Here is a 26,929-nt window from a genome sequence, read left to right on the forward strand (position 1 = left end):
TTCACGTGATGTCCTCTGGTGTGTGTGTGTCTATGTCCAAGTCACCTCTTTTAGTAAGGACATAAGTCATATTGGATTAGGGGGCCACTGTACTTCAGTATGACCTCATCTTAACTAGTTGTATCTGCAATGACCCTATTTCCAAATACAGCCACATTGTGAGATTAGGGCTTTAACAGGTGAATTCTGGGGGACACGTTTTAACCCATAATGGCCCACCCTCTGGTCCCCCCAATTTACGTCCTTCTCACATGCAAAATACATTCATCTTATCTCAACAGCCCCGAAATTCTTAACTTATTCCAGCATCAACGCTAAGTCCTAAACCTCATCTAAATAAGGTATGGGTGAAAGTCGGAGTATGATTCACTCTGGGGCAAAATTCCTCTCTGTATGAGAACCTATGAAACCAGACCACAAGTTATCTGCTTCCAAAACATGATGGTGGGACAGTCAAAGGACAGACCTTACCATTCCAAAAGGGAGAAATCAGAAGGAAAAAGGGTCATGTGGCCCAAGAAAGCCTGAAACCTAACAGTAAGTTCCATTAGATTTAAGGCTTGAGAATAATCCTCTTTGGCTCAGTGTTTTGTCCTTTGAGTCCACCCACATCATGAAGGGTGATCTGCTTTTCTCTCTGCTTTTCTCAAAGTCCACTGATTTAAATGTTAATCACATCTAAAAAAAAAAAAATGCTTTCACAGCAACATCTAGACTGGAGTTTAACCAAACAACTGGGCAACATATCCTAGACAAGTTAACACATAAAATTAGCCATCACTGATATTTTTTGAAAAAAGTACTATAATGTGTCCAAGATGGGGGAAAAATCAGGAAGAGACACTTAGAAGAGAAGGTGGCGAAGACTTTCAGGCAGTCTGAGCTGGGCGATGTACCCCTGGGGCAGCACTCAGAAGGGTCAGCTGAGGAGTAGTTTTAATCTGTCCCAGTGGTTTGGATCAGAGAGGTGGGCAGAAATGGTGGTGTGGAGGGTGGGAAACACAGATGACTAGAAAGTCAGGGCTGTGGCCCAAGGAGAAGCCCTAAAAGACAACTGGCTGGTCTGGAGCTAGGTACACTGGCAGGGAGTGGTGGGCTGAATGTTTGTGTCCCCCCATGTTCATATGCTGGAGCCCTAACCCCCAACGGGATGGTATTTGGAGGTGGACCTTTGGGAGGTGATTAGGTTTAGATGAGGTCATGAAGATGGAGCTCCCGTGATGCGATTAGTGCCTTTATATAAAGAGGAAGAGACACCAGAGTTTCCTTTCTGTGTCACGTGAGTGGGAAGAATCTAGGAGCTGGATGTCACTGAGAACTGAATCTGCCCGGCCCTTTCTCTTGGATTTGCATCCTTTAGAACTCTGAGAAATAAATGTCTGCTGTTTAAGCCACTCAGTCTTTGGTGTTTTGTCGCAGCGGCATGAGCTAAGACACAGAGGAAGCCACTCATGGCCTCCTGCACGTGCCTCACCTGGGCAATATTCTATTGTACTGTGCTTGTCTCCATGTCTATCTCCCCACGAGACCTCAGCTTCCATGGGTTGGTCTCATAAGAGGATGTCTCCTCAGCAACCAGCACAGGACCTGGTGTCCAGAAGGTACTCAAGTAAGGGTTGTTGAATGAAAATGTGAGTGGACTCTACCCAACTTCTTAAAACTTGGTGGTGGCAAGAAAATTTTATAATGGTGGACGGGGATGGATGCGGTTTAGCTTGTGGGGTGTAGCAAACCTATCCTGAAGCTGTGTTGACCGGGCAAACACACTGCTTCTCCCTGGAACATGTGGTTATTTGAGTTGGCTTGGGGAAGGCCGATGGCTGAAAAGAGAGGTGTTAAAACTCTCCCAGACACCCCTGGGAGTCTACTAAAGCCTGGAGGTTGTGTGAGCCTGCGTTAAGACGAGGTGACCTTTTTTTTTTCTTTTTACTGTACGCGGGCCTCTCACTGTTGTGGCCTCTCCCGTTGCGGAGCACAGACTCCAGACGTGCAGGCTCAGCGGCCATGGCTCACGGGCCCAGCCGCTCCGCGGCATGTGGGATCTTCCCGGACCGGGGCACGAACCCGTGTCCCCTGCATCGGCAGGCGGACTCTCAACCACTGCGCCACCAGGGAAGCCCAGAGGTGACCTTTTAAGAAGACCAGCCTGTGAGTGCCTTTCTGCTCTTAGTCTGTAACCAGAGATCTTAATCTCTACCCAGAGTAAAGGTTCACACCTAGATATTCTGTAGTCTAAAGGGCGTGGAGGGAGAAGGAAGGAAGGAGCACATTTGAGGGGCGGAGAGAAAGTAGGTGAAGCTCATGCCTGAGGAGAAATGCCTTCCCGCTGGGTGGGACAGCGACAGTCACCCACTTAAATCCTTCGTGGGACCTTCAGACTGTCCATCTGTCATGGGTCCATCTAGTTTCTGCAAAGGAGGGAGGGCGTGGAAGTGGGCAGCTGGGTTGACGATGATATTTCCATGTCAGCCCACTGGGTGTCCACACGCTACACAACCCACGTGACGTGCGGCATTTGATTCCCCTGTATTGCTAATGTCACTCAGGGGCCTCCTCCCTTTGCACAAGACTTGGAAGAGGATCTTCCCGCTGACACCGAAGCGGTTCCAAACTGGGATCACTGATTTCCATTTCAAAACTGCCTTCAATTTAGTTGATTTAAACGACTTGACTTTGCTCTGTGAAATGACTGTGGCCTACAAGCTCAGCCCGTTGCCCTTTGAACGGCATAAACACGCTCCCTGCAGGGACCCATGGAGCTCCGCCACCCATTGTTTATCTAAAAACAGCGTTTTATTATTGTCGCTCAATTAGTCCAGACAGCGGACACAAATGACTCTCAACAGCTACATCCTTACCCTTCGCGTCACACATAAATGCCAAAGACGGCTCTAATAGCTAGCTAATAAAATCAAAATGTGCCTGCATTGACTCTGTGATTACTCAAATCGTCACCCTGTCTTCTGAAATCTCTTCTTAATCTAATTACGTACAATATTTTCACTTTAGTAAAAGAACATTAAACTCAGTAATCAACAATTCTGTTCTCAATTTATTTATGAGCAGCCAACCAAGGTTCTTTTGAACGTAAACTTTGGAGGGGAGTTTATTTTCTATAAACAAACGAGCATATTTTTTCCCCTCAAGGTCAAAATATTATTGCCTGTGTAGGGCTTTTTCCTATAAACTTTTTTTTTCTGAAAATTGCACAATCTGTCATTTCACAGACACCCACGAAAAGCCACTCCTAATCACGTGCAGAAGATAAGTTTCTCCCGGTTTATACTCACTGCTGTGAAAATGCTATTATACGCAAATGTTTCATCCGTTTTGCAAACATATGCTTTCACACACACATACTCACCACACACAGGCAGTGTCTGAAATAGGAAAGGTCTTTTGAGAAAGACAGAAAATGCAATGCACTGAGCCACTTAACATTTCCCATTTTTCAAATCCGTCTTGGAAGCCTAGGAGGCTGATGCTTTAAAACCACGTGCCATTGACCGTGCCCGAGCCGCACGCTTTGAACGGAAAGGTGCCTGCTGCCTGCTTCAGGCCTCTAGCTGAGGACTGAAGAAGCTGAGGGTCAGAGAGGTGAGGAGATTTAAGGGAGGTCAGCAACCATGTTAGTGTCAAGTGGACAACGGGGACCCAGGTGTACCAGTCACATCTCTGGACCGGTGTATGATTGAAACACAAAATCCGAGAACTGGGGTAAGGCTCCGTCCTCTTGGTGGGGGTCCTAAGGGTCTGAATGCTGCAGGTGAGGTTTAGGTGTTGAGTTTAGCTGCACTGTGGCTACCTTCCTTCCCCTCGAATCCCTCTACCCCCATCTTTACCCCCCAAACATACACACATGCACACTTTGGTAATATAACATTTCTAAAGTTTTCATTTGAGTTTAAGGTTGGAACTCCTCCAGGCCAAACATAAAGAAAATCTCCAAGATGGCCCTCTTCTCCCTCAGGGCCCCGGCCAGGCTCCCTCTGGTTCCTGCCGTGGATAGGGAACCAACATTACCTCACGTCTCAAAACTCTGTCCCTGGGCAGGCTCACTTTTGCCCCTCTCTGCTCTCTCCTCGGGGTGAGAAGAAAGAGGGTGATGTCGGCACCGTGAGAGGAATTCCTCTTTCCACCCAGAGAAATTACATTGTCCGGGGCTGAAGGCCAAAGAGAAGGAGCCTCCCAAACCATTCCAATGGCAGAGGTGGGAGGCTGTGGATGGACTTGGGGTTGGGAGTTCAGGCTCTGCTCTCCTGAGGGGGCTTCATCCTTGTTCCATTGGACTAGCTTCCACCATTTCAACAGAAGAACAGGAAGCATTAGGTCATCACCAAAGCAGCACCTAAGAGTCAAACGACCTTAACTTTGGTGCCCAGCAAATGCCTCTGCCACTTACCCAGCCACTGACCTTGGGCACATCGCTGCTTCTTTATCCACAACTTTTCCTAATGATTCCTATCTTTGCTTCCGGGGGGTGTGGACCACACAGAAAAGCATACAATGTCCCCTCAATGCAATTCCTATTTGACCCCATCTCCTCCTTTCATGGAATGATGGTGAGTGCCAAGGAACGGGAAGAGGTGCCCAATGTCTGATTAGTGAGCTAGAAAAAGACTACCCTGGCAGGGACACAGTGTTATTTTATTAGATACAAGCTGTGACTTAGGGCTCATCTGCCGTGTACACACCTTTAAAAGAAAATACGGTGTTTATAATGTCACGTTCTTCCAGATCCGTGTCAGCTGGCCAGTTTCTCTTTGCTCTCTACCTGCCCTGGGGGGTTGAAATGCCACCCCATCTGGAAGCAGCCACTAGTGAGCTGCCCGGCTGAGGGACGGGCTTCCTGTGTTTCCGCAGCCCAACATTTCAACGGTATCGTGCTCTCGCTGAGAAAGCTTTCCTCAGGAAGCCACACGAATGACCCTCGAGACGAGTGGATCTTCCTGGGGCGATTCACCCTGAATTTTTAGGCTCTCACCACTCTCTTAGGTTCTGGCCCCCCTTGCCTTCTGAAACCACAAAGCAGTTAGAGAGTCTAATCTCTCAACCCGAAGTCACTTTGGCAGTGCAGTCAGATGTCACCTGGGGTCACCATCGCCTGTCTGTGGTGGAAAGTTCCAAGCAGTTGCTTTTGCGATCTGCCAGTTGACGTGGCGAGAGTGCCCTGAAACCCAACAGGAAGGTGGCTTTCTGAGGCAGGTTAAAAATACATTTACGTTTGTTTATGAACGAGCGATTATTTTTAGTCTGAGGCAGAGGCTCGACGAGGATCTGGAGGCCCGCGGTGGCGTGGCTTAACCAGCGGGATTCGCACCTGCACAAAACCAGGAGTCTGGGTTTTTCTGCTTCGGGTCATTGCCTCAGTTCCCTGACTCTGTTCTGGTCTCTCAAGGCTTCAGGACGAGGTAAAACTGATCCCAGAGCTGCCTTTGTATCTGATTTCTGTTTCTCCGCAGGCCGGCAGGCCACCGCGAGGCAGGCCACACTTGAGAGGCCAACGGCTGAGCTTCCGGCTTTGAGAAGCTCCTTCTTGCGGTTAAGAGATGAGGGCCATGCCTTTGGAAGTCTCTGGGCGGTGCTGGGCTCCGCTGCTAATGATGGTGAGCTCACGTCACACCTCTGGGTGGTGTGGGCAGACGGTTCCTACTCCGCTGTAGGAGCTCCAGGCTGAGGGACGGCCAGGAAGTTTAGAAAGATATGCTGGTTCGTTAGCCTGTGCCTGATGCATTCTTTGCCGACATGGGTAACAGAGGAGAAAACAGAGATGTCCGTGGCTGTCCTCCAGCTAATGCACCATCACCACCATGACCCCCACCTCCATGCAGTCAGGCAGGGGCATGGGACCCAGAACAAGCTGAGACAGATGGCACACCCCCAGGGGACCACAGGTTGACGGCAACCCTGGGATCAGTGGCAGGGTCTGGGGCACTCACGAATCACCAGTGACCACCTAGGTCCTTCCGTCCTTGATCCCCCACGGATTGCTCCAGCAGAGCTTCTCTTACAGACGATTGTACCTACTCTGTGATGACCTGCCAGCCTAAGGCTATTGGGTCCAGACGAGATACAGCGGATGTGGTCAGTGCTTGCCCATGTTCCCTGGGGAACTTTTCTCATTCTCCTGCACAACAGGTCCAGGTGTGTCAAGCAGCACCTGTGTCTCTCTGTCAGCGGGCTACCCGCAGGGTTCTGGAACGACTATGCCAGCTTAAAAAAGTAATGAGAAGCTGCATGCTTCTGGGGATGACAGCCCTTAACCAGTGGATGACGGATGGGAGGAGGATATAAATACTTCCCTGGGCCCTAATCAGGAGCACAGTGGAGGCCACGGGGAGACGCTGGAGAGGGTGTCAGTCACGCCTCACCACTTCCCTCCCTGGGGCTTTGCACCATGTTGCACCCTCACGCAGCATGCTTCCTTTCTGGGGCTGACTTCCCAAACCTTCCACCAGATTTTCCTGGGGACATTCCTTAAACGAATCACTCAGTGTTCGCTTCTGGGGAATCTAACCTAAGTAAGACACAAGACAAGGCACAGGAGGCAATGTTTGTTCTAAGGCCCAGAATCAACCCGGTTTCCCCTCAGCTCACATGGTTTCTCATCTCTTTAAAGTTCAGGCTTCCTAGATCATCCCATAAAGATTCTTAGAGTGAAAGAGTCTATCGTTCTGCTGCACAAGCATAACAGGCAACTGTTTTCCCACTCTACAGAGTCTTCTGTGAAATCTCAACTCAAAGTCAGCCCCAGGGCCCTGGGGGAAATTCTGCTTCCTACGTCTTAATTCAGAGTAACATAGGCCTTGGCCAAAGCTTCCAACCATATAATCACCTCGTGTTTCCCCCGTCCCTTTAGCCCAGCAAAAATGAAAGCTAATGGGGGCTTTATATGGCGTTCACAGACTTCTGAAAACTTTTCAAAAATAGTTTCAGTTCCTTTCTTATTGTCTCCCCAGAGTCTGATAATTCCTGGAAGGAGGACTATAGGTTCATTGCTACCTGGGGACTCCAGCAGAAAATCAATCCTGTAGCTCAGGGAAGCTGTACAAAAACCCCACGCGCTCCCCCGCTGGGGCTGTCAACTCTCTCCTCCCTCCCGGCCCTTTGAGCCTTGGGAGTAACTCCTGCTGCTCCGCAGATCAGGCAGCCATGGACGCCACGCAAACAGGGAAGAAAATGGTGCAAACTGGGAGAACGCCAGTTCCTCAAGCTTGTCCTTCCTCCCCTTTGTGTAATCTCCAAGAGCATCTAGTTGAGCAGAAACATCAACATTGGTTTCAACATGACACATCCCCCAGGAAAGTTCCCGCACGTCACGAAGGAGAGTTTGGGCTTGTTGTGACCACTGTTGGTCTTGGCCCAAGCCTGGAAACATGTGAAAACACAAGACTGGACCAGAACAACTACAGGCAAATGCTCCGAAGTCCTGACACACCACTCATATCAGGGCTTGGGGGGGCCGGGAGAGGGGAGGGAGAAACAGGAAGAGAGGCGTAGGGCAAACTCTCCAAATCCCAGATCTTCTGCTTCCTTTCACCTGTCAAGGCCTAATGGCCTCTTCCCGGTGGACTGGGACCTGGGTATTCACTCAAGTTCTAATCCTAGAAAGGATGCTTCTCAGGTTTGTCAAGAGAAGGAGAAGCTCCCTGGGAAGGAGCAAGGTGGCACGAGGGAGAAGGGGGCCATGGGCAGCGACAGGAGGCGCCTTGTGTATGCAGTCAGCTATTCAAGTTGTGCTCGGGATGCCCTTCAGGGCCTGGCCTTTCCCCACAGCCCGCAGACCGAGGGAGGCCCCGTGAGGCATGGCCACTCTCAGCAGGAGTGTTTGGATTGGAGGAGGGACTGTCTTGAATTCCAGCCTCAGCCAGACTCTTGAGGACTCGACCACTCCAGGTGTGGCAAACAATGAAATGTGTTTTTTTCTTTTCTTCTCCTTTCTCTTTCCTTTCTTGCCAGGGTGAGTGAATTCTGCGCTTGCCATCGTGTTTTAATTAATGTTTGATGGGGGGAAAAAAAAAGGGAAGGCAGTTAAAATGAAAAGGTGCTATATAAAAGCAAAGTAATTTCTGGAAGGCCATGAGCTCCTGCTGGCAAGTGCGTCTAGGGGTAGAAACAGTGTGCTTGCTGTTTCGAGAGCAAACCAGCCGATCCCGGCTGGAGAAGGAAGGCTCTCTTGGCATAAGGCGGCGCTGGGTTCAGTCAGGGATTCACACAGACCTCTCTGGAAGTGGGCTGAGGAGGGAGGGCTGCATGAGCGACGGCCCATCCACAGTCTGAGGCCTTATTCTCTGGTCTTTGCTCCTCTGAGCTCCCATGGGGAGGAGCATGAGGGGTAAGGAGGGAAGAGTCTGACTCAGCCCTCTGTTTCCCCATCAGCCAGCACAGTGCTCGGCATGCCACAGGCGCTCAATGTGTGCTTGTGGATGACAGCGGAGCTTACCAAAGCAGTCCTGTTCTCTAAAACTTTTCACCGAAGAGGTGAAAACAAGATCCAGGGGGAAAACACGTAGGGATGTCCTTAATTTCTCTCTTTCTAACTGTAAAAATTAGACATGCCATTAAGATTTGTGAGAAAGGGGAGAAGAGAAGAATTTCTTTAAGCAAGTAATCCATGTTTTATTGCTGCACTTTAGGGGCAAGAAACCGGTTTGGTGTGGAAAAGAGCAAACATGGGCCGTGTGCCTGGCTGCCTCGGTCGGCGTCCTTGCTCTGCCATTTGGGGCGAGTTATACACTTCCCTGTGCTTCCTCCTCCTTTATAAATTCGTGCTATTAACAGGACCTATCTCGTAGGATTGTTGTGACAATTGTAACAATGCCTGGTACATAACAAGTGCTAGTTAAGTGTTATTATCAATCATCATTATTGCTTGCGGTCAGTCAGTGTACTAGGAACGTTACACAGCTTGTTTTATGTTTCACATACAGCATCTCTTTAAAATAAACACTATTTTATAATTGAAGAAACTGAATCTAAGTGAAATTAAGTAATTTGGTCATGGTCAAGCCTCTGGTGATGTTTGGACATTGTATTTGAACCTAGATCTGTCTGACTCCAAAGGCTATGCTTTTTCTAAGTTACGCTCAAGGTGACACGTTTGGAACTTCCCCGGCTTGCCCTCCTGTCGGCATTCTCTCAACCGCCAAAGCTAAAGAAAACATGGCACTGAGGTGAGCTTCCACTGGACTCCGACAGAGGAGCAGTTGTGTCTCCATCAGAGAAAATTCTCGGCACCAATAATCTTTCCAGCTGCTCCGGAATACTTAAGAGGAAATGAATTCAGGAAGTCTCAATTAGAGACGTCCTAAGAGTTCAGGGATTCGACGAGAAAAATACGAAAGAGCTGGAATAATTATTCTTCTGCTCTGATTGGGGAGGTCAAATTCCCTTTATGTTATGAAGATTGAAGTTCCAGGGCTCTGGGACAGAGTTCTCAGCTACTGCATATTATTAAAACAATAGAGTTCCAAATATATCCGATCAATCCATCCCATCTCTAGGGAAACCTAAGTCTGAGCCATCCGGTATGGAAAGCCACGTGTCCTGTGAGTAAAACCACTTCCCGTGAGACTTAACCGTGGAGACTGGCAGGAAAGAGGGAGACCAAGGTGGGACCGTTGCTAGAAGAACAGAATTGCATTATGGTTCTTCTGACATCGTGACCTCATTCTGTTCTCCCAACCCGATAATTCTGAGATGAACCCCTCTGGATGTATTCAGAAACTACTCCTTCTGTGCACTGGATCACTAGCCCAGATGACCTTTGATGTTTAATATACTGGAGCCATCTGGGTCTCTGAATGTGTGGGCGTTTCCAAGTCCTGTTTCTTTGTCCAGCTGCTTTGCAATCTCATCTAAGCATCTATACAGCTACTGTGCCTTGCCCTACTTTGGGGGTTGAAACAGGTAGTTGGAAGAAGACCGGTATTTTTTTTTTCTTTTATTCCGATAGACTTTGAAAACCTTTCAAACGAAGTATTGCATACACACAGAAAAGCACATAGATCATTAGTTTACAGCTCAATGAGCTTTCACAAAATGAACACACCTGTGTAAGTACCACCCAGGTCAATGAACAGAACAATACCTGCACCCGAGAAATCCCCGGCAGGTTCCCATCAATTACCACCATTCCTCTTCTCTCCAAAGGTAACCACTCTTGACTTATAACACCATAGGCTCATTTTATTTTCATTTGGGCCACATATGAATAGAATTATACACTATATATATTCTTTCAGGTCTGGCTACTTGACATTATATTTGAAAGTTTTTCATGTATATGTGTATAACAGGAGTCCATTTCTTTTCGTTGCTATATAGTATTCCATTCTACAAATACATCGCAATATATTTATTCACTACTGTCCATTTAATGGACATTTAGTTTGTTTACAGTTTGAGGCTATTATGAATAGTTTTCCTCTGCCTTATGAGTGAGGAAGGGAAACCCTCTGGTGACCGGTAAGTACAGGCACATTAAGGGATGTCCTTGGTATGTCTGAGGTCTCTGACTGTCAAGAGTTTCTTAAAGAAAAGTTATCTCCCCATTGGTTTGTCAATTCTTGGAATGCCTTTGATAGAGACAAAGCTTTTCAAAGAAATATCTCTCAGAGAGGAGACCCCTGAGGTAAAAACAGGCAAAGGCATAAAGAGTGCAAGAAGAAACCAGTGGGGCTGGGCGCTGGTACCTGAAAGGAAGTGGATTCCAAACAGAGGTGGAGGCGGATCAAGGGAAAGCCTGGAGGCAGATGTGCAGTGAGGCTGGTAGGGCTTGTGTGGGATCTTCCCTCAGAATCATGCATTTCACAGAGGAGATGAATTAGGGCTCTGCTTTGAAGGACTTTAGAGGAAAAGTTACACTCAACGGACAAGGAAGTGCTGCCATTTTTCTTCGAGTCTGAGAGTGATGAAGTGGGCAGGACAGCAATGGCTGTTTGTCAAAATTCATGCTCCTCCTTCCCTAGTGAAATGCTGCTGCTGGGCAAAAACGACCCCAGCAGAGACTATTTCCAGCAGCCTCTTGCATCTGGGCTGGGCCAATAGAATATATGTAGAACTAGCATTTGTCACTCTGAGCCACAGCAATTAGGAAGAAGGTGCAGCTTCTCCACCCTCATTTTGTCTTTCCATGGCTGTATGCTAAGCTCCTAGGAGACAGCAAAGCCACAAGATGTCAGGCTCCTTAATTCTTGAGTTATCTCATTGAGAAAGTTGTGTGCCCACCAGACACACCTGCATTGGACTGTTCTGTAAAGGAGAAACAGACTCCTGTTGTGTTAAGTCACTAACGTTTGGGTTTATTTGTTACAGCTGCTAGTGTTACCCTCACGAATATAGTTGGCTTCTGAAATAATTCACAGTATAGACAGAAAGGAAAAAGAGCACAATGTCCTTATATTACTGCCATTTGATTTGATAAAAGGTAAAAAATGAGAAGGGAGGCTAACTCAGAAGAACGTCCCTCAAGCTTTCTTAAGTCATTGGAGGATATTCACAGTAAGTATAAAAATAGGACAATAATAACGTCGACACATAATATGTGTGCCTAATAGATTTACACTCCCCCCAACTGCATTAGGACTTCCTGGAACTGGCTCACGACACATTCTTATGCGGGATTCAACATTTAGCAACAAATAAGACTCTTTTCTCTCTTGGCACTTCTTACTCCTCCCTCCCACAACCCCCATCCACATCCCTGCTGCCTTCTCCCTCCCACAAAGCTCATTTTTGGCAAAACCATACATTTTAATGAATTAAGTGTAGCCCCACAATCACACTTGCATTCTCCCACAGTCCCCTGACTTACACATGCCTGCAGCTATGGGAATTCTCCCTTACACCTCCAGAAAAGAAAAAAAATGCATTAAAAATTCTATCTGTAAGTAGAAAAGTTATGCACAGAATGTGATGGCTCTTCCACATTTCTTTTTCTTTTTGGAAAATACAAGAAGGAAGATGACTTTCAGACACTGCATGTCCTCTGAGAAACTAAAAAATTCTCTGCTGTTCTTCTTTTGGCAGTAGCAAAACTGGCTATGATCATAACTCCGCCAATTTCTCCCTTTATCCTTTTCAGTGGGAGCTTCGTGGAATGGCTTCTGCCTTGCCAAAGAAGACAGTTGAGGTGTTTGACAGCAGGGAAGTTTAAAAGAATTTCAAAGACGAAAAGGACCTCATAAGTCATAGTTTCCAGTCTTCTTATTTTAATACCGAAGTTCATATAGGTGGTTTAACTTGTCCAAAGTCATACCCCTAGCTGACGGCTTTTGGACAACTTAGCTATATCTGACCTTTACAGTTCATGTCAGATGGAGTTCCAAGCACATGATCTTCCTGGATCATCACATCAGCCAGGTGACAGTGATAGAACCACTTCTGTTAGACAGGCGAGGGGACAGATGAGTGCTAAGAAGAATGCCAGGTCTTACGATCTAGCCCCTTAACACTAAATCCACGTCCTCAGATCCAATAAACTTTCCTCATCCTTTTTGGGGGGGGCGGGGCTGGGGGCGCCGACTACGCATTAGATGCTTGGCTAGACAAAGACGTGACCTCTGCCCCCAAAGTGCGCACAGTTCCCGGAGGGCAGATAAATAAACAGATGATGCCAATCGGGTCTGACGAACGCTCCGCTCTTCTGCTCCTGGCATGCAATCACTTCCACGGTAATGCTGGCTTTTCCTGGGAAGAACACAGCAGCAGCCCGTCGCTGAGTCATCCAGCGAGGAGGCACCAACAGCTTTGCCTCCCAACTCGGAAACATCTTACTCAACCTCTTCCCACCCACCATCACCACCTGCAGGTTTGGAACCAAGAAGGGCTTTGGAAACTAAAGATCATGTGCTAATAGGATGTTAAAGCGAAGCTACCTCACCACCAACCACCAGAGGTAGTTTGTGTAACTGTGTGATTCCCGAGCCCCGTGATTCCTTTCATGACTTCAGCTCCTGGCACTTTGCTAGGTTTGAAAGTGTTGCTTATCCAGAGAGCTCAGAGATTGCTTTTGGCAAAGGGCTCAAAGCAGGCGGATCCAACCCTTCTCGCTGTTTCTCTCTTGTTGCCAAAATAGAAGACTCTTGGATTTATGGGAAACTCGTGTGAATTCTCCTTCCAATGAATAACCCGAGACTGTGGTTAAAATTAAGTAGGAGACGAAGGCTGGGAATCAGGAGGGATTCTGATCAGGCTGGGATCTGGCTCTGAATTTGCTTCTTATTAAAATTATCTCTAAGGTTTCTAACAATTCTGGCCCGGTATACACTCAAAATGTTACTTCATTTCAGAGAACACTTACTGAGTACATATTACAGGCTGGTCATTACGGTAGGCATTGGGATAAAAAGATGGAAGTCCCACCCCCCTAACAAGTAGCAGACAGATTCCCTAGAGAGTTAAGCAGTTAGCTGGAACTCAGCCAGAGGCGTGGGCTCCCAGAGGTGTGCATGGGAAGCTGTGGGGCACAGAAGCAAGGCACTGTGTACCTTCTGGTCCACCGAAGAAGACCAGAGCCTGCCACCGCAAAATATGTCACTTTGGCATTGTTTTGAACTGAAAGCACTTGGGAAACAGCAGATGCAGGAAGGGCTCTCTTACCTCCCCCTTTGTGCTTGAAAGCAGGACACAAATTTTCCATGAGAAGGGTACCCTCCCCGTACCAGAAAGAGGAGAATATTCCTACAGCCAAGATGGGGAGTTGACCCTGAGATGAAGCTGTAAAACAAACTTACTAAAATAGCCTTTATCTTCCATTAGTTTCCCCCATATGTTTCCTAAGTCACTTTCCCATAATTTACTGCTCCAAGCCCAAACCCCTTTCTCCTTTGTCTTGTCACATCTCTACAATTTATCATTCTTTGTGGAAATGGTATGTAAGCTCTCAGGCCTGTCTACTTCTTTGGATCTTCTTTTCTATGAAGGCTTCTGTGTCATGTAACCATATTAACATCAAATAAAATGTGTTGCTTTTCTCCTCTTAATCTGTCTTTTGTCGGTTTAATTCTCAGACCCAGTCACAGAACTTAAGAGGGTAGAAGAAAAGTCTTTCTTCCTCTATAGCACCTTTTTTCTCTTCCCTGAGAGGCTGGCCTACATGGACCACAGCAACAAGGCTCTCATTGGCTTCCATCAATGGGGGAGCTCTCCAGGAGATCAGATGGAGAGGAAGGGAGTTCAGGGGTGTTTATTTCCCTCCCTGGGAGGATAGCTGAATAGAAAGTCACTGCTCTTCCTCCACTGACCTACCCTCTACTCATCTTCCCCCTGGTGACAGCTCTGCTGCTGCGAGCCCCAGATTTCTACACCAGTTCCTGTGGTTCCACTGAACTCCACCCACAAGTTCATAATTAGTCCCTTGTAAATAAACTCTCCTTTAGTCTAGACCGATCAGAGGGCGCCATCTGTTTCCTGCCGGGACACTGGCTGACACAGACATGAAGCCCACTTTTGAGATGTGTGTACATCAGAGGTAGTCAGGGGAATAGAGAGATGACAAGGAGGAAGGGGCAGGACAGGAGAACAGTAAAGTGTCCCAGAGGTAAACAAAGCTAAGGCTTGAAAGATATCTTGCAGGTAAGGAACTTCCAACTAAGGCAATGACGAGAAGGGAGAGATCATTTCAGAGAGCAAGTGTGGGTGTTCGGAGACGTGAGAGTGTCCTGTGGAAGGTATAATGTTCGAGATTACCGCAGGGAGGAACTGGTAAGGAGAGGAGATGGTAAGTGATGAGGCTGGAGGGGGGAGGGATGGGCGAGATCATGAAGGACTCTGTACGTTCAGTTAATGAGTTTGGAATCTATCCTGGAGACAACGGGAAATCACTGAAAGATTTTTAAGCAAGAGATAACATGATCAGGTTCGGATCTCAGAAGACTACTCTGGTGAGCAGTGTGGAAGAAAGCAGGACTGGAAGCAGGAAGATTGGTTGGCAGGTTCATTCAACGACTAAGGCAAGAATTAATGACAATTTGTAATTTGTCCTTGGTGGTGAGGCAGGAAGGGGCATATACGAGAACTGTTGAGGAATAGAGAGAATTTGGTGAGGAATGTGTACGGTGGTGAGTCTAGAATGATGCCCAGGGTTTGGGGTTTGGCGAGTTGGTAGAGGATGGAATCATTTGTCAATAAAGGAGATCCTCAAGGGGGTCCAAATTCAATTCACTCTTCATTTTTTTCAATGCTCCAATGAATTCCCTCTGATTATTAGCTTTTATCAAACATTCTGCTTGAATATCGCTCTTCCATCAGCGGCCTCTGGTTTTATTACCCAGCCGATGGGGATAATACCACCTCCTTCCTCATATTTCACAATTAATGAATGGATGCATGTCCTACTCCAGGCACAGAATAATATTCAGCAAAGGTAATTGTCAAAACCAATGTGTAAACTCAATGGAAGACAGTCATAAAACTCATTTGCTCATTCAACAAATACTTTTTGAGTGCCTGTGTCCTGCCTACTGTTATTTATTCCTTGCGTGGACAGCGGTCAAGAAGCTTTGAGGGCTTAAACTAGTAAAATAATTTATGTTTTCTTCTTTTTTTTCTTTGTATGCGTCTTCATCATCTTTCTTTCTCTTCTTCCCTTCCTCTAGCTTTCTTTTCCCAATATGTACATAGCTTCCATTTCCAGGAGGAAGAACATCCAGAAAGCCAGATTTTAAAGAGAGGATAAAAAAAACTTGGCTGAATTATTGATTCATAGCTTTATAATGCACCCAGGATAGTAAGGACATTTATAGATTTCATGAGCTGTTTAATATCTATTTGTGGAGCACCGCCATGTGCAATCATCTTGGACTCATTATGTTTCTTTGGCTGCCCAATGAGTCATAATGAGCCTCTGAAAATGTAAAATAATGGGTTAGAACTAGAGGGAATGAAGTAACAGCCAAAGTCAGATATAAAATTATTATTACACACAGTCTGTAAGAGCGATCAAGATGAGGAAGGGATAGAGGGCCTATTATTACACGCACACATGCACGCACAAACTTTAAGGAGAGTTTGCAGTAAAGGAGGAGGTAGGTGAGGAGCCCTATGAACGACATCCTTAAAAGTGATGGGCTGCGGATCTATTTTCCATTAAGATTCAAGCAAGAGGGGGTGGGGAGCTCAAATTATGGTGAAGAAATAGGAAAGCCAGTGGAGACCCTTTTGAGAAGATGGAGCCCTGTACTGAGAGGATAAAAGGGACTTTATACTCCGGCACTTAAAATGAAGAGGAAGAGATCATTTCTAAACAGGGCACAAGAAATAGCTTCATTTCTCCCCATTAACCTCTGTTCCCCTAAAGAAAGCCAGTTGAAGAAAAGCAGGACAAAAGAATTCTATTCAAACACAATGAAGAGTATCTTCTATAATGAGAGCCATATTTTGAAAAAGTATTAATGTAATTTTCTCTTTGGGTTTGCAAGTATAGGCCCTTCCTCCTAATTGGTTCCAGGGTCATCTGTCCAGAGGTCTGTGGGTGTTACACAGAGTATGCAAAGAGAAAGAAAGAGTTGATATTCAGCTTTTGATATTCAAAAAAAAAAAAACTTTTTTGAAGTAAGACAATAGTCTTGCAAAGAGACTTTTTTCTGAGACCCATTGGAATTCCTTTATCTCCTTCTTTGACCTGCTAAGCACCGAGCAGAAGCGCCCAGAATCTTGGTGTTCTCCTGCAGGTAGAAAAGTTACTCCCCTGGAGATACAACTTGCTGGCTGCTCCAGGAGAAGATGCCACAGGCAAAGGCAGATCAGCCCTGCTCTTCCTGTCCCAGGAGATGATGAGAGGATGAAGAGAGTTGGGGGAGGGATTGATTTAGGAATATCCAAAAGGAGTTGATGCAAACGTCAGGAGGCACTGAGACAGCACAGAGGAGCCCAGCATGGTTAGGAGGATAGGGTGCAGCTGGAGACAGGGTCTAATCTGCACTTCTAGGAGATTAGGTCAGACCCTATATGGTAGTGAGAGATGGAATATACAAACAGGAAATAGCTAGGCCATGTTTAAAAATAGATCCCTGACCTACAATCTGTAACCATCTGCCCAGAAAGCCAACTCCTTATCTACAGTAATCAGCCTAGGCAGGCAGCCCACTCTAAGTCAGCTTTGTAGGAAGCCAGATTGCTATCCCTAGTGAGAATCCAGGAAGCTAAACAATAACTTCTGTAATAATCAGCCCCAAATGGCCAGGACTTGATTAATAACTGACATCTTTCCTAATCTTTGTCCCCACTTCCATCTTAGGACCAATCAGAAAAAATCAAATGCACCCACAGCCCAATCCATCACATAGGATGCCCTGCCTCTAGGTAGCCTGTCTACAGCTTCCCCAGGCCAACAGCCTCCAATCAGGGCACACCTTCCCTGCCTTCCCCTTTTCCCCACTCTAAAGTCTTCTCCCTCCTCTGCCTGCCTTTGGGTCTACCAAAATGCAAGTGATGGTGGCTGACTCCCTTTGCTACAGCAAGCTCAAAATAAATAGGCTTTGCTTTTCTCATTAGGTTGGTCTTCGTTTACTTCCACAGTAGAGAAGCTTAGACTGAAGCCAGTGGGCCTAATCGGGGGGCCCTATGAGAGAGTACTTTGGTCTGAATGTTTGTGTCTCCCTAAAATTCATATGTTGAACTCCCAATGCCCGATGTGATGGGTCTCTGGGAGGTGCTTAGGTCATGATGGTGGAACCACCATAAATGGGATTAGTTCCTTATAAAAGAGACCCTGCAGAGACCCCTCACCCCTTCCACCTTGTGAAGACACAGCAAGAAGGAGGCAGTCTGCAACTCAGAAGAGGACCTTCCCCAGAACCCAACCATCCTGATGATGACCTTAGGCTTCTGGCCTCCAGAACCGTGAGAAATAAACTTCTGCTGTTTATACGCCACCCAGTCTGTGGTATTTTGTAATACAGCCAGAACGGACTAACACGCAGGGTACAGACCACCTACCCTGGGAAAAGAATGAGCAATCAGAGTTCTAAGCGTTGCAAACGGGTAATGCTGAGAGGAGATCAAGTCACCCAGAGAGACCCACCAGGCCTGAACCAAGTGAGGGGACCAGAGTAAGCGTCATCCTGCGCATCAGCCTCAGTCATAAGAGCCAACATGGTAGATAGCAAGCAGGTGGCCAAAGGCCATTCTTCTAGAGACCCCAGGAGCCAGCAGACCCTGAAGGGCCCCTTTTCCCTCCACTGAGAAGACACACAAGTCACATCCCTTCCTTTATACACCCAGGCGCAATCCTAGAGAGGAGCTGGGGAGAAGAGTGGAAGTGTGAAAAACTGGGGAGAAAATGGGCATTCGTACCAAGACTCTGAGTATTAGCTAAGGGGTATTAAACAACTATTAAATGACTACATCACTGACTTTGTTGTTACTTCCCCAATTAGTTGGCTCACCCAGAAGAGCAGATCAGTTATAGGCAAAATATTGAAACTGTATTTTCTCTGCATGTTTAAATTGTAATATAAGCAAAATCTGCAAACCCAACAGAACCAAAACTAACATATTCTTCTATTACCGTGCTAAACAATTCTGGGATAAAGCATAATTTCCTGGTTTTGAGCTGAACAATGCTGGGACCAGGCAAAAATAGTTAAACGGCCAATAAATACTTGCTCCTGGAAAATTAGACTGTGGAACTACTAAAATAGCTAACTCATATTAAACCTGTATCCTGAAACTTTCCTGAATTCATTGATTAGTTCTAGTAGTTTTTTTTGGTGGAGATTTAAGAGTTTTCTTTTTTTAAAAAAAAATAAATTTATTTATTTTGGGCTGCGTTGGGTCTTTTTTGCTGCACGCAGGCTTTCTCTAGCTACAGCGAGCAGGGGTTACTCTTCTTTATGGTGCGCGGGCTTCTCATTGCAGTGCCTTCTCTTCGTTGCGGAGCACGGGCTGTAGGCGCACGGACTTCAGTAGTTGTGGCTCACGGGCTCTAAAGCACAGGCTCAGTAGTTGTGGCGCACGGGCTTAGTTGCTCCGTGGCATCTGGCATCTTCCCAGACCAGGGCTTGAACCCGTGTCCCCTGCATTGACAGGCAGATTCTTAACCACTGAGCCACCAGGGATGTCCCAAGGATTTTCTCTATATAGTATCATGTCATCTGTAAATAGTGACAGTTTTACTTCCTCCCTTCCAATCTGGATGCAGTTTATTTCTTTTACTTGTACGGTTGCTGTGGCTAGGACTTCCAATACTCTATGAAATAGAAATGGGGAGAGCGGGCATCCCCATTTGTCTTGTTCCTGATTTTAAAGGAAAAGCGTTCAGCTTTTCACCATTGAGTGTGATGTTAGCTGTGGTTTGTCATAAATGGCGTTTGTTATGTTGAGGTATGTTCCCTCTATCCCAACTTTGTTGAGAGTTTTCATTATGAATGGGTGTTGAATTTTGTCAGATGCTCTCTCTGCATCTACGTGGAGATGACCATGCACAGGGAAAACAGCCAACATTTTATAATAACTTTAAATGGAGTATAATCTATAAAAAACATGTGAAACTAATACAATATTGTAAATGAACTATACTTTAAATACATAAATAAAATAGCTAACTTACCAAGACTAACAGTTTCCTCATCAAATCGCACTTTTAGACCCTCACATCTCTGTGCCTACCAATCCACAGCTACTGTGCATTAAAATTCCATCTCATCCCAACTAGTTCCCTGCCTGGCAAAACCCACCTTAAAGCCACTCAGTCAGCGCAAGCCCTAAACCCTAAGTAACCTTCCCCCGACTTCTCCCTTCTGAGACGCTTCTAGATTCTGTCAAGGTCAAATTCCCCCTTATTGCAGTAAGTTGAAAAATCCTAGCTTTTCTTAACCAGCAATTTTTTTTCTGGCAGTCTTTTAGGTAAGCCATAGCCAAAGTGTTTTGGTATCGTATGGTCTGGCTGTGGAATTCCAGGGAAAAACAGCCACGTAACAAGCATGTGGCAACCGGAAATGGATGAGCTCCTTCTGAGCAAAAGTGGCTACAACTCAGGAGGCCAAAGGCCAGAAGTCTACACACAGGAGATGCTTTAAACACATACCCTTGTGGCAAACACAGGGGCAGTTTCTGTACGTGGCAGAGACTAATCACACCACTTTTTTTTTTTTTGCGGTACGCGGGCCTCTCACTGTTGTGGCCTCTCCCGCTGCGGAGCACAGGCTCCGGACACGCAGGCTCAGCGGCCATGGCTCACGGGCCCAGCCGCTCCGTGGCATGTGGGATCCTCCCGGACCGGGGCACGAACCCGCGTCCCCTGCGTCGGCAGGCGGACTCTCAACCACTCTGCCACCAGAGAAGCCCACACCACTTTTATATTCCGTCATTCTCTGCACACAGAAAGAGCAAGAGTGAAATTTAAGAAGAAGGGTATAAAAAGGAACATAGCAAATACCTACATACATGTAAGCATAGATACAATGGGTAACTGGGACCACACAAGCTAGAGGGCTCATTTTCCACCTTTCCCATTCCTTTTATTAAATTGACTCCGTATTTTTAAAAAAATAAAAGAAGAGGAGGAAGAACAACAGAAAAAGAAGGTGTGGCCCCGACCTTCCTAAGGCTCTCGTGGCTGAGAGAACTTCATGCTCTCCTTTCCAAGCCCACACAGAGAGAGGCTGAAAGGATGGGCCTGTGGACAGTGGCACAAACTGGAAAAGCACACGTATCCAGTGCTCCTAAGCATCACAGTTCTCCTTTGCACACGCACAAGGCCCAGTCCCTTCTCGTGGCTCCGGGGTCGGACTGAGGGGCCCCAGTTGTTGAAGGAGGGCTCAGAGTCAGGCTTCCTGTTTTCCAGAGAGGCGTTTATAGACTGTATCTTGACACTGAGAATTAATTCCTCGCTTACTTCAGTCTGCAAATCTCCCGTGTCACCCCCCTCAACCCCCAATGCTTTATTCCCTCTGCCGGGCTGTATGGTGAGAATCTGGAGTGAGCTTGCTTCTATGTTTAGCTCCCAGATGAGTGGCCGCCGAGCCTTGGAAGCCGCCTGAACTCTCTCCAGGCTCCACCTCAGTTGAGCTGTCGTCTCCCCGCCGTCGGTTCCGATGACACCTCCCTGGTTTCTTGGGCTGCAGCTGCCTTGTGTCAGACCTCCAGAAACACTGGCCTGCACAGCAGCTGGTTCATCTCGCTTGCTCTCCACCCCACGCCCACCCACTTGGGAGCCCCAGAGCCACCAAACTTCCCGGTGTGACCAGGCAGAAAGCCACTCTATTCCTTGCACTGGCAGACACAGTCCTGCTTCTGTTTTCCTCCTTATACCGACACTGTCTAGACCAGATAGTCACTTCCAGTCCCCAAACATCTGTTCTCCAAACATCTCTTTGCCTAAATGAGTGAGTCCTTCAACACTGTATATCTCCTTACATCATCACTGCAGTACCATCTTGTTACAGCAAAATTAGCTGAAAGAAGTAAGACTGTGTAACTTGGCGGGGGGCGATGGGGGAAGAAGTTTTATGGAAAGACAAATATTTAACTTTAAATGCTAATGGTAAGAAAACATTGCACTTCTTTTGTATAACACTGCAGAGCTGAAACTATTGGTGGAAATTACAGGAAGGGAACTCTTGGCTAAAATAAAGGAGACTTTCCTAACAGTGATATTAAAATTAACAAGCCTGCTTGTAAAGTTTTAAAATTTGGATATCCAGATGTATTCTTTTTGTGGAAGTTTATCGAGCTATGCACTTAGGACTTGAGCACTTTTCTGTATGTATGTTATATTTCAGGTAAAAGTTACTAAAAATGAACAGGCCCATGCCTTCATTGTTTGCGGTTGTTGAGCCCTTGAAGCCGAGCCCAGATGACACCTTAATGGGGCCATCGTGGGAGATCCACACCCAGAACAGGAAGCCAGACAGCATCTCAGTTTCCTTGGACTTTATGATTCTATTTTCAGGTTCTTCCTAAGATACGGAACTAGCATAGTGTGCAGGCTCCTGCCACCAAAATCAGCCCTTGAGAAACCATAGAAGCAACAGGAAGAGATGGATTCTAGGCAGTGAGAATGAGAATGGCTGCACAAAGCGCCGGGTCATCCCTGGGGTGGCGGAAGCTTGCCTTCCCTCAGTGTGAATGTGGGAGGAGGTAGGTGGCTGGAGAAGAGGTTGGAGGAAAGTTCTGGAAATTCTGCTCTGGTCTCCCTGCCCCGACCCCCATCTCCCAGGAGCCTGAGGGCAATCCTTGACCATTCCTCCTCCACAGAAATTGGCTGCAAGGGCTCAGCGCTGGTGTCTATTGTCTGAGATCTCGGGGGTGTGCAGAGAGCGCAAATATCTGGGCAGGAGAGAGCCTGGAGGGCAGTGGCATTAAGTCTGCACAGCTGCTCTCAGGCTCTCTCTCTCCCCAGCGCCCCCAGGCCCCTAGGCTGGTGGGAAACCACCTTGGAGACGGCCTCCTCCCAATGCAGAGTCACTCGAAGGGTTTAACGTTCAACCGAACCAGAGAGGTTGCCAGTGGAATGATGGACGGTGGTCCTGGGGTGACCGGGGCTCCCCCCAGGAGCTCATGACCTCCCTCCTTAAACTCACCAGGGCAGGCCTCTGACCCTTCCCCAGAGCACAGCACTGGAGACCGCACAGTAGCTGCTATTCCTGGGGGCTCTGTGAGCTCATCCGTCCACAGCTAGACCCCTGAGGAGTTCTGATGCCGAAAACCAGTATTTGCACAACAAATACCACCTGACACAGAAGTATTACGAGGGCTAGGATTTAAACGATCATGAAAAGTACAAGCGGAGAAATAAAGGAAGGGATTATCAATATGAAATATTGTGAAAAAATTGTGAAGAAAAATAAGGACGTTTTAGCACTAGAAACTCCATGGGTTGTTAGCCTGTTGTGCTAAGTGTTCTACACACGTTACTTAATTACTTCTTACAGCAACGTGAGCTGGGTACTATTACCAAGCCCACTTTACAGATGAGGAAGTAGAGGCACAGACTGGTTAAGTAACTGGCCTACAATTACCTGCAGAGCTGGGATTTGAACCCAAGCAGTCCAGCGCTTGACACGGAACCTGCTCTCAGGCTGGGTTAAGGAGTACAATGGAAGGGGAAATGGTGGAACAAGGAATGAACCCATGAACTAGAATATTAGACTCTCCCTGAAATATAAAGAGGAATATATAAACGGATAGAAGATACCACAGGAAAGCCAAGGAATACAGAAGATGAAGTCAGAATGTCAACATTCAGATCATAAGAGACCTGGAAACAGGAGAAGAGGTGGAAAATAGGAGAATTCTATCATTTCTAAACCAAACTGCTTAAGGAAGGTCCTAACACTGCTCCTGGCTGAGTTTCACGCCTACAATCGCTACCTGTCCTGGGCCTGCACAGGGCGGGGAATTTATCAACAGAATCCTGAACCCTGAAGTCACCAGCCCTCTGGCTTTCATTTAGGAGCTCTCCCTGTCCAAGCTCAGCACCCGGGGTTGGTAAGAAACACGGTGGAGAAAGCAGAACCACATAACGGAGGCAGACTGGCCTCCCTTCCCGGATGCAGCTGGCTAAACAGAAACATGGGAGGGGTCTTCTTCCAGATCAAGGGTCAGAAGACTGTAGCCCACGGGCCAGTCTCGGCTGCCGCCTCTTGTTGTGAACCATCTTTTATTGGGGCCACAGACACGCCCATTAGTTTACCAATGGTCTGTGGCCGGTTTTGCCCTACAACCTCAGAATGGTCACGTCAGAGACCCGATGGCCCACAAAGAGAACAAATTATTTACTATCTGGCCCTTTACAGAAAAAGTCTGCTGACCCCTGACCTTGGTTAGTTCTTCTCAGTCAAAATGTGGCAGGACATTTTATGCCTTGCCTGTCCCCCTCCCTCCATCCGCCCTCATATGACTCTTCCACTCACCCTTCCTTTCCCATCCCCACGTACCACCCACCAAGGGGCTCGCTAGCTGGAATTCACCCCTCACTTGTGGGCTCCCGGGGGGAAGGTTAGCTCTTTTGTTGGCACCTGAGCAATGAGAAGGGCGGTTTCTATTCCTCTGTGAGGTGCTGCCCACCTATAAATTCAGCCTCCTTGATAGTAGGTGAAGGGAAGGAGGGAAAAGCCCTAACCAACCAGTGGGCAGTTCCCGCAGTCAAAAGTTTGCTCGGTTTACACAAAGAAGAGAGAGAACCTGACCTACTGCTCAAGGGGGAAAACATACAGCTGGAGCTGGAGCTGGGAGGGAAAGAAGGGGCTCCCTGGCTGGTCTGTTGGCCTTGCCTGGACTCCATCCCTCCTGCTGGGATAACGTTTCACAGCGCGAGAGGAGGAGGCAGCTCCCTCCTGCAGGGGCTCATGACTTGGCTGGGGTGCTTGGCTTTGCGGACACACGGTCTCCCCAGTTAGCTGAGCACACAAATCACCCACGCTTATTTGCAAAGTCCACATGTGAGATAAAGGCGAGACAGTTTGCCTGAGCGCGGGAGAAGGGGGTGAAGAGAAAGAAGAGATACAGGAGCTGTGACGCCTGGCCAGACAGAGCCTTCCTCACACTAGGTCACTGTTTACAGAAAGAGTTAAAATTCCACCGAGGAGGCTTTCCCCGGCTTTCTAACATTGGACACGGCTCCCTCCGCCATCCCTGGAATGCAGTGCGATAAACATCACAGACCACATGACATCACAGCCAGAGAAGCATGAATCATGAAATCACACTGAGGGAGGAGCGAAACGATGCTGGCGATGGACGCACACGTGCTCTCTCTGCCTCTAAGTTTCCCCGCCGGCTTTGCCTGTCTTTCTAGTTCCCACATTTGTATCCAGGGGCAACCATATCCCCCGAGAGCTACCACACACACGGGTCTACACCCCAGTTGGCCGACAGCATCAAAAGCTCCAAGCCCTTCTCCTCCCCTCTCCAGGGCCTTGTTGCCACCTAACACTGGCTCAGTGACTCTTCAGCGTGACCCCAGAAGGTACCACCAATGGATGGGAAAGGGAGAGCTTCAGAGGTGTGCCTAAGGTCCTGGAGCAAGCAAGCTGCTGAGAGGCCAGGTTTTCTCTGAGCTTCCCGCTGTAACACAGCTACTTTGTGACCTCCCTTGCGCTCCATGCACCTGGCACGTTAAATGGCAATTAGAATGGATGTCCCCCAAGAACAGGGAATCTGTCAGTCATGCTCCTCGCATCTCTGGGCTCCAGCACAGTGCCTCTGCCTCGTCACAGGCGCTCGATACATCTGTGTTCGGTGAAGGTCCTTACATTTGCCTATTTGCTGTCTATTTGACTTGTTTCCCTAGTCGTCTTTAAAGGGCTGGACTGTGGTTTTTCTTTAACATGGGGTCAAGCCAGTAACCTCCACCTCTGCCTCCCAGAGATTTAAATGGAAATAAAATCTTGAGCGAAAGGTGAACCCGCCCAGTCCACCAAGCATCGCTACTTCAACGGCCTCCCTGCTGTCAAAATGTCTCCTTTTCCGCGTGGGCATCACTGATTCCATTGTTGACGTCCTGCCTCATTCAGCAGCTACATCTGGTAGTCAGATCCCTCGTCCCTGTTTGAATTCTATAGCTATGTGTTTAAATAAGCCAGAAAACACTCACTTTGCCAGCTCCAGATTAGTTCTTCCTTTCATGCCTTTTCTGTTTCCTGGCTCCATGCCAGACTCTCCCTCCATTAGAATTAGGAAGTGGTGCTCAGAGTCGTACGTCTTCACCTAGTTAGCACCTCTCTTCTGGGACAGTTCCTCTTCGGTGGCTCCTGCACATGCCAGGCTCCTCTCCTAGTAATTCTCAAGTTATCAGTGTCATGGGCAGGGGCCGGGCTGTGTGAGTCTGAGCTCTGACTTTCGGCACATGGGGGTGGGGTGCATTGTGTTATCACGTGCGACAGTCTGTCTCAGTGACGGAAGGAAACTGTTTCTTGGCCACGCATCCAGGTTGTGCTTTAAGGAAGCCAGGAAGGATTGCTCGTATCTCGAGAAGAGCTATATTTGAAACCTTTACATGAATAATGAAAGCTCGTCTCTCCATCTTAACCACCTCTCCAAGTTGTTGTTTTATTTTAATTTTTTATCCTGAGTTTCATAAAGATACCTGGAATTCAATCACCCCAAGTCAGGGTCCCGTAGAAGTTACGAGACAGCACCAGCTCTCCTTCTGGGAGAACCTGTCTCGGGAAGTCGCCTCGGCTTCATTCTTCCTCTCCATCTTCCCCGACGCTCCCCTGTACCATCCTGCGTGGCTCTTACCACCCTGCACTGGGATTACTGGCTTCCTTGTCTCTCCCTCGCTCCCCGTCTCCTCTGTTCACATGGAGCCTAGTTTGTAATAGAAGGTCAGCAAAAGACAGTTGAGTGGATAAACAAATGAATGAAATTGTCATGACATCCAGTTTTTTCTCAGATTTTAACAAAGGACAACTGTACAAGTATCACAAAAGCCGAACTGATCCAAGGGAAATCACATACATGATTATTGAATTATTTTTTAGATTTTAAAATACATTGCTTTTGCAGTCCTCCTGCTTCAACTACCTATTGCTTGGTACCAACCACCTCCCATCATGCCTCCTAAGTCTGCAGTCGATCGGGATCGGTGAGTGGTTCTTCAGCACCAAGTGCAGTAGCTGAGGTTACTCACGAGGCTGCGTTCACCTGAGAGTGGGGCTGGGACACCCTAGATGTCCTCTGTCCTCTGAGGTCTTTCTCTGTGGGGTCACTTATCATTCAGTGATTCTGCCCAAGCTTCTTCACAGCCCGGCGGATGGAGTAGAAGAGGAAGCATTTCAGGAGGACAAGCCCCAATGTACCAGTGCCGATCAAGTCTCTGCTTCATCATATTAGTTGCTGTTCCATCCATTGGCCAAAGCAACTCACACAGCCAAGTCCCGAGTCACTGTGGAAGGGACCACACGAGGGCATGGCACTGTCGACCACACCTCCCGTCCTTCCTAAATATGTTCTTGTCTCATACTCTGGTGGTTCTTGTAGA

At 47.5% G+C, this 26,929-nt stretch overlaps 2 long non-coding RNA genes across 6 annotated transcripts in view; one reads left to right on the forward strand and one right to left on the reverse strand.

The window, feature by feature from the left end:
* The window catches only part of LOC109551545 (uncharacterized), a 205,199-nt gene extending 199,745 nt beyond the window's left edge, over nt 1–5,454 (forward strand). For both annotated transcript variants that reach the window (XR_012334349.1, XR_012334350.1), the window contains one exon: nt 1–5,454. This exon is cut by the window's left edge and continues 1,667 nt beyond it. This is a non-coding gene — a long non-coding RNA (uncharacterized lncRNA).
* The window catches only part of LOC109551557 (uncharacterized), a 628,536-nt gene that overhangs the window by 70,469 nt on the left and 531,138 nt on the right, over nt 1–26,929 (reverse strand). The window lies entirely within an intron of this gene.

Source organism: Tursiops truncatus, chromosome 10 (assembly GCF_011762595.2).
Source record: "Tursiops truncatus isolate mTurTru1 chromosome 10, mTurTru1.mat.Y, whole genome shotgun sequence".
In the NCBI taxonomy this organism is placed as follows: Eukaryota; Metazoa; Chordata; class Mammalia; order Artiodactyla; family Delphinidae; genus Tursiops; species Tursiops truncatus.